Below are 13,465 nucleotides of genomic sequence, written 5' to 3'. Positions count from 1 at the left end.
TTAATAATAATAATAATAATAATAATAATAATAATAATAATAATAATATCTCATTCTAACCCCTTAATGTTAAAGGAGCGCGCAATCTAAATAAGTCAAAAATATACAGGGTTCTCAATAAAAACAATATATAAGTTTGGCTTATACTTTCGAAACATTTAATTGTTTTTCTAAGTACCACTTTGTATGTAAGTATGAAAATAGAAATTATAAAAGGATATAATATTTTATGATTAACACAGTATATTTAATGTTTTAGAATCTTCATATAATTCACTTTTCTTCTTAAAGACGTTTCTACAAGACATTGACATTGATATGAGTAAATATCCAAATCAATGGAAAGCAAATTTACCGAAAGCAAATGGTATTACCGATTATAACGGATCTCAAACCAATAACTATCAAAATTATTTGAAATATCTATAAATAAGGTCTAATTTAGATCAGTGTAAAATATTACCAATATGTCAGAATTTCGTCCAAACTATGATATTTATGCAAGTAGTCGATGCTATGTTGAGAGCCACTGACAATAATTAATAAGTTAACAGCCTTAGCTTTACTGGACTATAGTACCTAAAGCATCTGATAAGATTAATCATCTCGTGCTTGCAATGCTGCATTATATTCAGTTCAATAACAATTCAGCTACCTACTTTAATTCAAAACAACCTTACTTGCAGAAAACAATGTGTTGTATATAATAATCAATATTCTGATTATTATCAAGGAGTTAATAGTGGAGTGCCACAAGAGTCGGTTTTAGGTCCCTTATTTTTCACGATTTATCGTCTCTGTTTGAAAAACTTCTGTCTCACTGTAAATCACACTTTTACGCTGATGACACGCAATTATGTCGCTCTTTCAAAGAAAATACAATACAATAAACCAACACTAGAGTAACTAATGATTTAAGTTCCCTTTTAAAGATGTATCTCTCTATAAACCCTTTACAATCTAAAATAATCTTGTGAGCAACTTCAGCCAATTGATTAACCATTGATATTTACATGTAATCATTAAATGAACTTTTGGTTCTCTGAAACCGATTTATAAACCATAGGGAATGATTTAGTTCAGAAAATATAATTTAATTGTGCTATCATATTTAAATTATTGATATGCAGTCTATTTATTATCCGTTTTTTAAAAAATATGACCAAGTACGTACAACAAATTCAAAATAGATGTACCCGATTAATACGTAATATATTTCTCCTAAAATTGAAATAATAGGCTTTTCCACAACTGCTGCCTGTGTCACAAAATTTTACTATTTAAATTATATTTAGAACTGATGTACACAATATTAATGTAAGATTTAAAAACATCCTATCAGATAATAAAGTGTTATAATAAAGTCTCACAGAGTATAAAAACCCATAATCTACTATTATTTAAAGGTAATGTAATCTTACGTGTTAATTCCTTATCATATTGTCACCCTTTAATTTAATTTTTATCCTTAATAATATTTTAATTGTAATAGATTACATCTATAAATGTTTGCTTTTATTTTCTTAATATAAATTCCTAATAATATACTTTACTAAATATAATATATTTAGTAACAAATTTTTTAATATTTTTTGAAGGTTGAGCGGAAGAGCTGCCTTTTTATATATTTTCAATGTACATTATATTTTTGAAAACACGTTAGTGTATATTGCAAATAAAATTATACTGTTATTATAATTTATAACAAATTTACCTACCAACACGTCACTGACAAACCTTTATTTATTTAGAATAGTTTTATGCAAAAAGCATCTATAAACTGTATGTTAACAGCAGTGTTTAGGGTGGTCTAATGCATGACAAATCGCGCGCGTACAAGTAACGATTTCATCATCGTGTATGTTTACCAGTAGTTAGCACTCATCATAACATGGAAATAAAATATATTCGATGAAACCACAGATTGTAAACAAGAAATAGTCCTGAATCAAAACAAGATCTCCAGTCTAACATTAGAATGAAAGCACGAGTTTTATGAATACATTAATTGCTTCACTTATGAGCCGGGTATAAAAGCTGTAAAAGGTCGTTGACGATTTCCTTATTACAGCCTTTTTGGAACAGATGTTCGGAGCGCGAAGAAACACAATTGTTTGAATTTTTAGCGTTTTCGGTGGATGGCGGTTAAAATATTGCGTCTTGTACGAGTTTAATTATTTTACTTTATATCTCATACCAGACGTAAACATCGTTTGTAAATGAGAACGCTGTAATCACTGCACAGTTAGAATTACAATCGATGGTCCAAATTATAACGAGATCCTTAAGCGCACATCGTAAAGACTAAGGAAGTACTTACTTGTGACCTTATTTCAAATCTTTTGATATTTAAAGTCGTAGATGTTGCTAGGTGAATCCTTAATAGTTAACATTACAAGAAATATGTTTCTAAAAAAATTTACGGCAAATTTAATGTTTTAAGACATAATTCAATTAAATACATACCTACATAATATGGAATATCAAGCTCTTTTTTTTAGTACACTACAAACACCTTTATAATAAATCCAAAAAGGCTCATAACTGTGTCTAGAATATGTCATTCCTCTTTCTCCTTTTTATCATCCCTATATCTTTGTGTTTCAAAGGCATTTTTCAAGAGTCTAAAGATAAGATTAAGGAGATGTAACAAAAAAAAGTTGTGAGGAAGGACAATTTTATATAGAGAATGAATGTTAAAGATCTAATAAAAGAAAATACCTTATATTTATTTTACAGGGTGAAGAAGTTTGACTGCCATTACATCTGCATGAGATAGAGTAATCATAAATGAACAAAAAAGTGGTATATTACAGGGGCGTAAGCTTAACAGTTTTCAAAATACAGCGAATATTGGGGAGTTTTATCACAACGTGACAACAGCGCTTAACCTAATACTACACAGCTGATGCAAACCACCTGTGCACGCGGCAGACTTGTCCTAACGAAAAAATGTAAACAACTATTATTGTGAAACATTTAGTAAATTTCAAGACAACTGTTTTTCAATTTTTAAATAAATGAAATAAAATATATCGTTTTTGTAGTACGAAGACAGTATTGTGTTTAATTTTAGCTCGAATTTTAGTAATTGTGAATCTCTTAAAACAGGAACTTAACTTATAATGCTCAATATGCTCAAAACGTCCACCATCATTTTCGATGCAAGCAAGACACCTTCGAATCTAATTTTCTCGAACTCGCTGGAAAACACCTCAAGAAAAGGAAATAGTTGTAGGCAAAAAACACTCAGACACGGTGCAATACCAGATACCAACTGAATTACGTATTGCTGGACAGCTTAGTACCTCGTGTTATCCGCCGCGCCGTTGTCACATTGCTCAATATGAATTTTATCGAATTTTAAATTTATTACAACGATAATTATTTATTAGAATTAAGGATGAAGAAGTTAAAAAAGTGATAAACATTGTATTTTATGGTATTCTATATACGCAGTTTTGTCAATATTTCGTAATTAATCGAACTTTTGTATATCAAATTGGAGATTTCGATAATTTTTTTTTCTCGGAAATGGTTGAGATTAGGACCCATATCATATAAGGTTTTTTTTGTTTATTTTAATGTATTCTATCACTTCTGTTGAAATTAAGGCAGTCAACCTTCTAACACCCTGTATACTAGGCACCTAGAAATAGGAGTTTTGTCTATTAAAGAATTAACAGCAAATACGTAGATCATCACTAAAAATGTTGCCACGCTATTTTGTCGCTTCTTTTACCAGAAATAATTTTGTAAAACAATTTAACTTCAAAATTAAGGACAACCATGAAAAAATCATCAGACCGATTAACTTTGCAAAAATATTGGCATACAGCAGATGCCGGAATATACTTTCCCCTTATCAATACTCAAAGACTAAAGATATAAACATCATAACTTTATCGCCTTCATGTGGAACCGGTAAGTCGGACTAATTTGTTGTAGCCTAATTTTCTAATAATAAGCCGGTGTTTACGATGGACTTAACCATTATTAATATTTTAAGATATTTTATTTTGTCGAAAACTCATATTTTTAGACCTCGAATATTATTAATAGTCGTATACTGGGGCAGCTCTGTTTTCGGTTTCACAATTGGTAACGGACACTATTTTATTTGGATGGTGCTCAAACAGTATAACCACAGGCTCTTGCTTCAAAGTGAAACTGGAAAGAATAAAGTCATTTTTATTAGGGAAATTCTATACAGAACACTGTAAACAGAAAACACCTAGGTACAAATAAAGTGAATAGGCATAAATAACACAGCCTCAAAAAAAAAATTCTACATCTACACTCACTACTAATACCTATTGGTTGAACACAAATTTATAATAATAATGTAATAACATTCGAATAATACTAGGAGCTAAAGGGACTTTTACAAGGAACTCGATCTAGTTTTACAAATATTTATGAAAAATTGACAATTTCTTATGAGAATTTGCTCATCGAAGATGTAAGACATACATGCAAATGGTTTCATTATTGCACTCCTCTCTTTTAACTTTACACGTTTTAACTCCTTACTCTTGCTTTTTAAAAAACCATTTTGTTCAGTGTGTTTCATTGGAACTCATCAAAATCTTATCAAAGTTAAATATTCATAATTAGGACCCTCCATTAGATTTTGTCGTTTTTGGCCTTCTTGATGATGTCCTTCCAAGGTTGTATTCTGAGCAATTTTGGTCGTCACTCAACTTATGCGGAACAAACAGGCACACACTTTTTGGTAACCCAAATGTTCTGCCAAAATTCGGTAAATGAAGATTCAATGAAGATTTTTGGCTGATCTTTGATAAATGACGGACTTCGATTGGCCAATATGCTACGCATCGTTTATGTCCTCACGACCGTTTTGAAACCGCGTATACAACTCACGAACTCTGCCACGGGATAAACAATCATCGCCATAAACTTGGTTCATCAATTAAAACGTTTCGGTAAAAGTTTTACCAAGTCTAAAACAAAAGTTAATATTATATAGCTTTTTGCTAGATGCTTATTTTTATACCGATGACACAAACATACTGTCGCTTGAGACGCAACAACTCCGCTTCTATTTGTCCAAATGTCATGAAATGTTGAAGTACATCAGTAAAGGATCCCTTCCGCAGCATGTACCTAACTGCCAATAGATGGTCTCATCTTTGAAAAGTCATGTTTATTTTCGGACGCACCTTGTAAAACAAATGAGAGACAGTCCCACTCTAAACACAAACACTATAGTCGCAAACGTGTAAATGAGCTATAAAGATTTTTTTTAAGATTGTGCAATTTTGAGACATGCATAATATTACGAAAAAAGCAGTATTATTTCTACTTCAGTAAGTGTTCCAAAACAGATTGTTCGTAACCGTAATTAATTTACTCTGCATTGTTAACATTAGATTCAGGTTACAGCTTGTTTTGAAGTCATCTTATAAGACTCCTACGATGTCACGTTGATAACAATTATAATATGCACCTGCTACAAATCTGCAACTTGTGGAAACTAGTTATAAAAGACATATATTCCTGATTTAAACCGAATAGTTTCATAGTTACAAGAAAACAAACTAGCAATGTAAAATAGAAAATTGAGACATTAAAGACAGAACTATTTTTTTTATATATTTATTTCCCTGACTATGTTGTAAGTGCCTTTTAATTATAACATCTAAATTTCTACGTGTCAAATGTTTTGACATTCCCGAAAATGAAAATATCAGACAGAATTATGTTCAAAGTGCAGAATTAGTTATCAAATATTTCTGAGTTCATCGTACTTTTCATTTATCTATTTAATAAAAATGTTCACTAGAAAAGTTTATCAAAAAGATAACGATATAAAATATTAAACCGTATATTTGTAAATATTTTCCTCTAGCACATTAATTCAATTTAAAATGTTTTTCAGTATTACGATTCAGGAACCTGCTGTTAGTATGTAGTATCTGGTATTATTATTAGATTTATGCTTTAATACAGTTTAATGGTTTTTTTTGCTGCTTACCTACACGAAATCAAAATTTTTCATATATCCTTGAAATTAGTAATCAGTAAAGTGTTTAAACTGAATTTTCTGTCACCTGATATATAATATCGTCATGTCTCTGGATTCAGCTGAGCAGTTGCTTTAAAACCATCTGGAAATAGAGCGACTCAAGTAAATCATCAACTCATTTAAAAATAGTCCCATTCACACAGTTAATTTGGCTCGCAGCTTCTCGTCGTTATAATTAATTAAAACTGTGTTAAATTACTTTTATGCTTCTGAAATTACATTTAATTGATAAATCTTAAGGTCATCACGGAGGAGTTCTTTAAACTTTTGAAAACACAACATATTTCTTATTGAATTACTCTAAAATAGGATAGATTTTCGATTTTCCCTTGTTTTTAATTGACCTGACACTAAAACCAAAAAAAAGGAAGTTTCACAATTCGCTTAATTATTCGTATTATTTTTTGTTAATGAAACTCGACCATTTTGAATTACCATATGGGTATTACAACATTATCTTGGGTCATGGAATAGTGCGAATAAATTAATTCCCATTGTGAATTAAATTAAAACTCAAAAGCCTATTTGGTATTATTAAAAAAGTACACCTTTTAACCTGTTTAAATATTAAAAAAATCTGCATCTTGGAAACATATTATACTATACAACGGTGATATATTACTATTATTACAAGATTATAGAAGCATTTAATTTCTATTTATTCCTTCGTGTTTTTTAAATTATTTCATTTCTAAAATTTATTTCAGTAGCAGTCAGTCATTCTGGCGCCAGGTCCCGACACACTTTTCCGTATTATACAATCTTTTACCTAGTGATGCCAAATTGCAATTAAATTACTAACACACATTCATTCTTCATTAATTTTTTTCATCATATACATATACATTCTAAAATTTAATATACGAAGGAAAACAATATACATAAGTACTTTTGAAAATACACATTATTGGTCCTTAACACAATATTCCCAGCGGTATTTCAATATCGCGAAGCAGTCCTTGATAATTTCAGCTCAAATGGCCTTTAAAGTATGTGACAAATTTGCTGTCATGTCATCGATAGTCTGAAAACGGCGTCCTTGCAGCACTGATTTTAATTTCGGAAATAAGAAAAAATCACATAGAGCCAGATCTATAGAGTAAGGAGAGTAAGGGAGGACTATAATTAGACTTTTGGAACAAAACTGACGAATTGACAAAGCTGAGTGTACGTGTCCATTATCACGGTGCAAGAATCATGAGATGCCTCGCCACAACTTTGGTCTCTTTGTGCGTTGTAAGACGCTTTGATAGTACACTCGATTCACTGTTTTAGCTTGAGGCAAGAATTTAAAATGCATAATTCCATTAAAAACAAAAGAGTGAGCATAACTTTGACATTGGATCGAGACTGACGTGCTTTTTTGGTGTGTGGAGTTCCTTTGCCAATCCATGGTGATGATTGGACAATGTTGTAGCCGTAAACCCAGCTTTTGTCTCCCTTATGATACTTGAATGAATGTTTCATCGTCGTTGGATTGGCGACAAACGTCCACTCGATTTTCTTTCTGTTGTTCGGTCATCACACGAGGAATAAATTTTGTTGCAACAAGATGCATGTTTAATTTTTCAGCCAAAATTTCATGACATGACCGAATTGAGATGCTAACCTCTTCTGCAATTTCTCTGACAATCAGTCGACGATTTGCACGCACCAAATGTGGTCAAGACGTAGCAGTTTTGTTTTTCGTGTTTTTTGTTGAGTTGGTTGTTTACTGTCATATCAATACATCATACAATCAATAAATTTTTTCGAGTCCGATCTCAATAAAAAAGGACCTATGAACTGCGGCTTCTACAAGCCTGTCAGATTACTTCACAGAAGTTGTTTATATCTGATATCATAAAAATACAGTCCACGAATAAAAAGGGTCTTTCATTAACTTTACAAAGTTGGTCCTTCGAGCCGGATTTCGTTCGAGGGAGCATATTTTGATTGTGTCGAACGTTTAAGTGAATTGGAGGGTACCGAGTCAGGTCTCGTACCAACTAGTACACCGCAAAAAACGTTAAACGCAGATGTTAAACTACCGCTAATGGAAATTCCCACAAAATGATTTTCAAAACGTGGGAGTCATCGGTTGAAGTCAAAGGTCTTCCTGGTCGAGGATCATCTTCAACTGATTGACGACTACTTTTAAATTGTGAAAACCATTCGTAACATTATCTACAATCCAGACCATTATCTCCGTAAACTTGTTTCAAAATGTGAACCGTTTCCGTGTTTTCCCCAGTTTCACGCAAAATTTTATATTGCATCGTTGTTCCAGAAAATTGCGCAAAAATCGTCACTAACACTTAATCGCGTTACACTGAAATAACAATATCATGAAAACTAAATGAGATATCAACAATTCAGGAACATGTGGTTACAGAGGTTATGCTCAACGCAATGCTGCCAACCGCATGTCACTAAATATCTATATTATCGCGTAATTCAAAAAGTTCGGTTTATGCCTCAACAGACGTCGCATGAATGAATCTGAAAGTTGTAATGCAGAGTTGAACGCAAAAAATCAGATTTTTTTTCAACAATTTCTCCTTCAAAATAATAAGTGNTATATTGATAGTCAATTCAGAATTGATGATACTCCATAGCTTGAAAATCTGTACATCAACCTTTCATACGCAGTCTCCTATGTCACAAACTTTAAAATTCAGAATTTTGTTGATATCACCTAAGTCTTGATAAGTGGCATGAAGTTACCCAAGAAATGCTAGAAATTAAATTACTAACACACATTCATTCTTCATTAATTTTTTTCATCATATACATATACATTCTAAAATTTAATATACGAAGGAAACAATATAAATACTTTTGAAAATAATGAAAAAGCATACATATATATAATTTTGGTTTATATCTTTATTATAACATAATTATCCAGGATGTTTTAAAATGTCTCTATGAGCAAGGTTACTGAACTTTATTCTTTGAAACTGTGTAATTAATTTTACCCATTATTGGTCCTTAACACAATATTCCCAGCAGTGTTTCCATATCGCGAAGCAGTCCTGGATAATTTCAACTCAAATGGCCTTTAAAGTATATGACAAATCTATATAGTAAGGAGAGTAGGGGAGGTCTGTAATTTGACTTTTGGCACAAAACCTGACGAATTGACAAAGCTGGGTGTACGTGTCCATTATCACGGAGCAAGAATCATGAGATGTCTCGCCACAACTTTGGTCTCTTTGTGCGTTGTAAGACGCTTTGATAGTACACACGATTCACTGTTTCAGCTTGAGGCAAAAATTTAAAATGCATAATTCCATTAAAATCGGAAGAGTGAGCATAACTTTGACATTGGATCGACGTGCTTTTTTGGTGTGTGGAGTTCCTTTGCCAATCCATGGTGATGATTGAACCTTTCTCTCAATGTTGTAGCCGTAAAACCAGTTTTTGTCTGCCTTATGATACTTGAATGAATGTTTCATCGTCGTTGGATTGCCGACAAACGTCCACACGATTTCAATAATAAAGGACCTACGAACTGCGGCTTCTGCAAGCCTGTCAGATTACTTCACAGAAGTTGTTTATATCTGATATCATAAAAAATACAGTCCACAAATAAAAAGGGTCTTTCATTAACATTTCAAAGTTGGTCCTTCGAGCCGGATTTCGTTCGAGGAAGCATATTTTGATTGTGTCATACCTTTAAGAGAATTAAAGGGTTCCGAGTACCAATCGTAGCAATTAGTACACCGCAAAAAACGTTAAACGCAGATGTTAAACTACCGGTAATGGAAATTCCTACAAAATGTTTGACTTTCTGAACGTGGGAGTTATCGGTTGAAGTCAAAGGTCTTCCTGGTCAAGGATCATCTTCAACTGACTGACGACCACTTTTAAATTGTGAAAATCATTCGTAACATTATCTACGACCCAGACCATTATCTCCGTAAACTTGTTTCAAATTGTGAAACGTTTTCGTATTTTCCCCATTTTCACGCAAAATTTTATATTACATCGTTGTTCCAGAAAATTGCACGGTTCAAAAATGGTCACTAACTCTGAAATAACAATATCATGAAAACTAAATGAGATATCAACAATTCAGGAACATGTCGCCACGGTAGCGCAGTCGGTCGAGAGTGCGGTGGCAAGCATTTTTCGGCTAGGCTTCCTACTCTGGTCCAGGTTCGATCCCCGGTGTCGACACTGGCAATGTCGATGGATAATGGGTGTTTGTCCGCGTTTTTTTCAAGTGTAGCCCCCTTCCGCACAAGCCTTTGGCTTTTAGATTTGGGGGGTTGTCTCATTTCTGTGGTGTGTTTCATGTTTTTATGTTTTTTATGTGGTTACAGAGGTTATGCGCAACGCAATGCTGCCAACTGCATGTCACTAAATATCTATATTATCGCGTAATTCAAAAAGTTCGGTTATTTTCTGAACAGACGTCGTATGAATGAATCTGAAAGTTCTAATGCAGAATTGAGAGCAAAAAATCAAATTTTTTTTCAACAATTTCTCCTTCAAAATAATAAGTGTGAACGGAGCTTGTGAAAACACACGGAAGACAGGTCATGACGTCGCACCACAGAAATAGACACATGGGTCACAGTTTTAAAATGCAGATGGAGATGTTTTAAAATTGAAGAAACATGACAATTGGAAGTAATCAATGTTGGTAGAATCTTATGCAAAAAACTGTGATATTAAATCAAATTTTACACCAGCTAAAGAAGCAATCTCGATACCACTGTCATTGCCGCTATTGATATATACTATCTGCAATGTCGGCGACTTAAGAGTTGCCTAGAATTATTTTACTGAAAATTGTGTTATTTTATTTTAGATCTCTTAGTTGCAATCGTGCAATAAAAGCTTGTAATAACAACTGTTATTACACAGTTTCTTATAAAAGCCAGTTTCTTATTTTGGAAATTGTTTAAAAAACTCACTTTAGAGATGATCGCGCAAAAAGTATATTATTATTTCGGACATGCCAAATATTATTGTGATCGTCTACAAACTACTCGCCTCAGATTTGTCTTTGACAAAAGATAACACAAGCCGACAAAAAGATAAAGTTTTTGTCTTTTAGATTAGACCCAGTTTTCCCAAGTATTTTGATGTTCTGAAAACGAATTTTAGGGTTAGAAAAAATTGTAACGCAATAGTTTTACACAAATCACCTTCAAATGCGCGATATTTCAGGTTTTCTGGCATTTTTTGGGTCACCTCATGCCACTCATCAAAACTTGTGTAATATGAAGAGAATTCTGACTTTCAAAGTTTTTGACATAAGAAACTGCGTATGAAAGGTTGAAGTACATATTCTGGGAACCTGCCCATAGATGAATCTTAGTCTCTGGATGAATGTCAACTGAATCGAAAATCAATCAACATTCATCCAGAGCTCAAGCCCCAAGGCCACGACAAGGCATTCGTCATCTTGGGGAATGACCTATGTCAAAGGCCTGCAGAAATGAAATCACCGAATAAAAATTGGTGGCACTGGAGAATAGGAAAACAAGATGAACCGAGTAAAGATTCGCAGACACCCAGTTTCATTGAGAAAATGGAGCTCTACCACTCTATCTATACCTAGGTATATTGATAGTCAATTCAGAATTGATGATACTCCATAGCTTGAAAATCTGTACATCAACCTTTCATACGCAGTCTCCTATGTCACAAACTTTAAAATTCAGAATTTTGTTGATATCACCTAAGTCTTGATAAGTGGCATGAGGTTACCCAAGAAATGCCAGAAAATCTGAAACATCGCGCATTTGAAGGTGATTTGTGAAAAACCTATACGTCGTGATTTTTGTTTTCAGAATACAAAGGAAAAACCGGGTCCGATCTAAACGGCAAAAACTTTTTTTTGTCAGCCTGTATAATCATTTTAGACTGATTTGTTGAATAAGAATAATGGCTAATTTATTCGTAAATGGTGCCATCAACAGCATTACTGTGATGCTTGTAAATGCAAAATGGTTAAAAAATTTACATAATCTTTTTGTTAACTTTTTTTATTAAACTTCTAAATCCTTCCTTGAAAACTTTTCTCTTGTTGAATATAATAGAAATTGTGAGAGGAATTTTAATACTACTGTTTAAAAGAATATTTCACAAAACCTTCTCAAAAATTGTGGAGGGTGCATCAATATTGCTACACAACTTCTCAAAGGTTATAGGTACATACCTTCAAGGTGACCACAGTGATATTTTGCGGAGATTTTTACACTGACGAGTTTACACAAACATTATTAGCAGACCTCGTATTTCGAATACCTGTGAATTTTGCAGAATTTTTGCTAAATAGCGATGCCATGAATCAATGCGGACATTTCGCTTAGAAATCTCTTTCAACGAACCTATTATGCATGCAACTATGATTGTACTCTGAAGATTACTCATCCGGCCTAAGTAAAGAAACGTTGGATCGCAGCCAATATCTTTTTAGAATCCGTTGGACAGTTTTATATTGAAATCTACTTACAAGTAGTTACTTACTTCACACTTATTGCAACCAAAATCTAGTATACAGAACTTGGGAATGAAATTGTTGTTTGCATCTTGTTTATAAAACATTAATTATTTGAATTTTCTTTTTTTTTATTTTAATAATTACATCTATTTCAATTTACAGGGGAAAAACTATTTAGTATTTTACAAATTAAATTTAAAAAAATTACGGACATTGCATAAGAAAATTAGTCGAGCGGACATTTTTTTATAAACGTACTTATTCTCAATGAGATATGTCACTTGAGAAAATAGATATACATATCAAGAATGACACAAAATAAACACATCAGTTAAAGTTTCAAAAACTCTTTCTATTTTTGCTGTCAAAAGTATTTTTTCCTATGACTCATTGTTAAAAGTAATAGTTTATTAGAACAGTTGCTTGAAATATACAAAATTAGACTTCAAAATATATATTTTTTACTTTGCATGATCTATTTGATTTCAAAAAAATTGATTTGAAAAAGTCCATATTTGAAATATCAAATATCCAAAACTGATATTTTACTTTGAGGCCTAAACCGTAAACCTTGGCAACGTTATTATCAAAATAATTATAATGCCATTTAGGACATTTTTAATACGAACGGCTGATTAAAAAATATGCCAATATAAACATAAATATCATAACAGGGCCTTTGATATTCTGTAAATAAAATGGTTTTTATAGAAAAAGTCATCTTCTGTTAACATTTTATTGATGTATATTCGCAAATATGTTGGTTGACCGCCATTACAGAAAAACGGAAAGATCAAATAGGAAACCACAAGCGGGGATCTTTATGGCATGATGATGTAAGGATTTGACTTAAAATCCCATTTAGTAAGTTTATCGCCCATCGAAATTTTTTTTTTCTAATTTCACACATATTTTTTGCATCATATCATTTTTCTTAACGACTTTTATTAAAAAGGTTTTTCTATATATATATA

This window comes from Anoplophora glabripennis, unplaced genomic scaffold (assembly GCF_000390285.2).
Source record: "Anoplophora glabripennis isolate ALB-LARVAE unplaced genomic scaffold, Agla_2.0 scaffold71, whole genome shotgun sequence".
Taxonomy (NCBI): Eukaryota; Metazoa; Arthropoda; class Insecta; order Coleoptera; family Cerambycidae; genus Anoplophora; species Anoplophora glabripennis.
The sequence above is the reverse complement of the archived record's forward strand: the minus strand, read 5'-3'. Positions refer to the sequence as shown.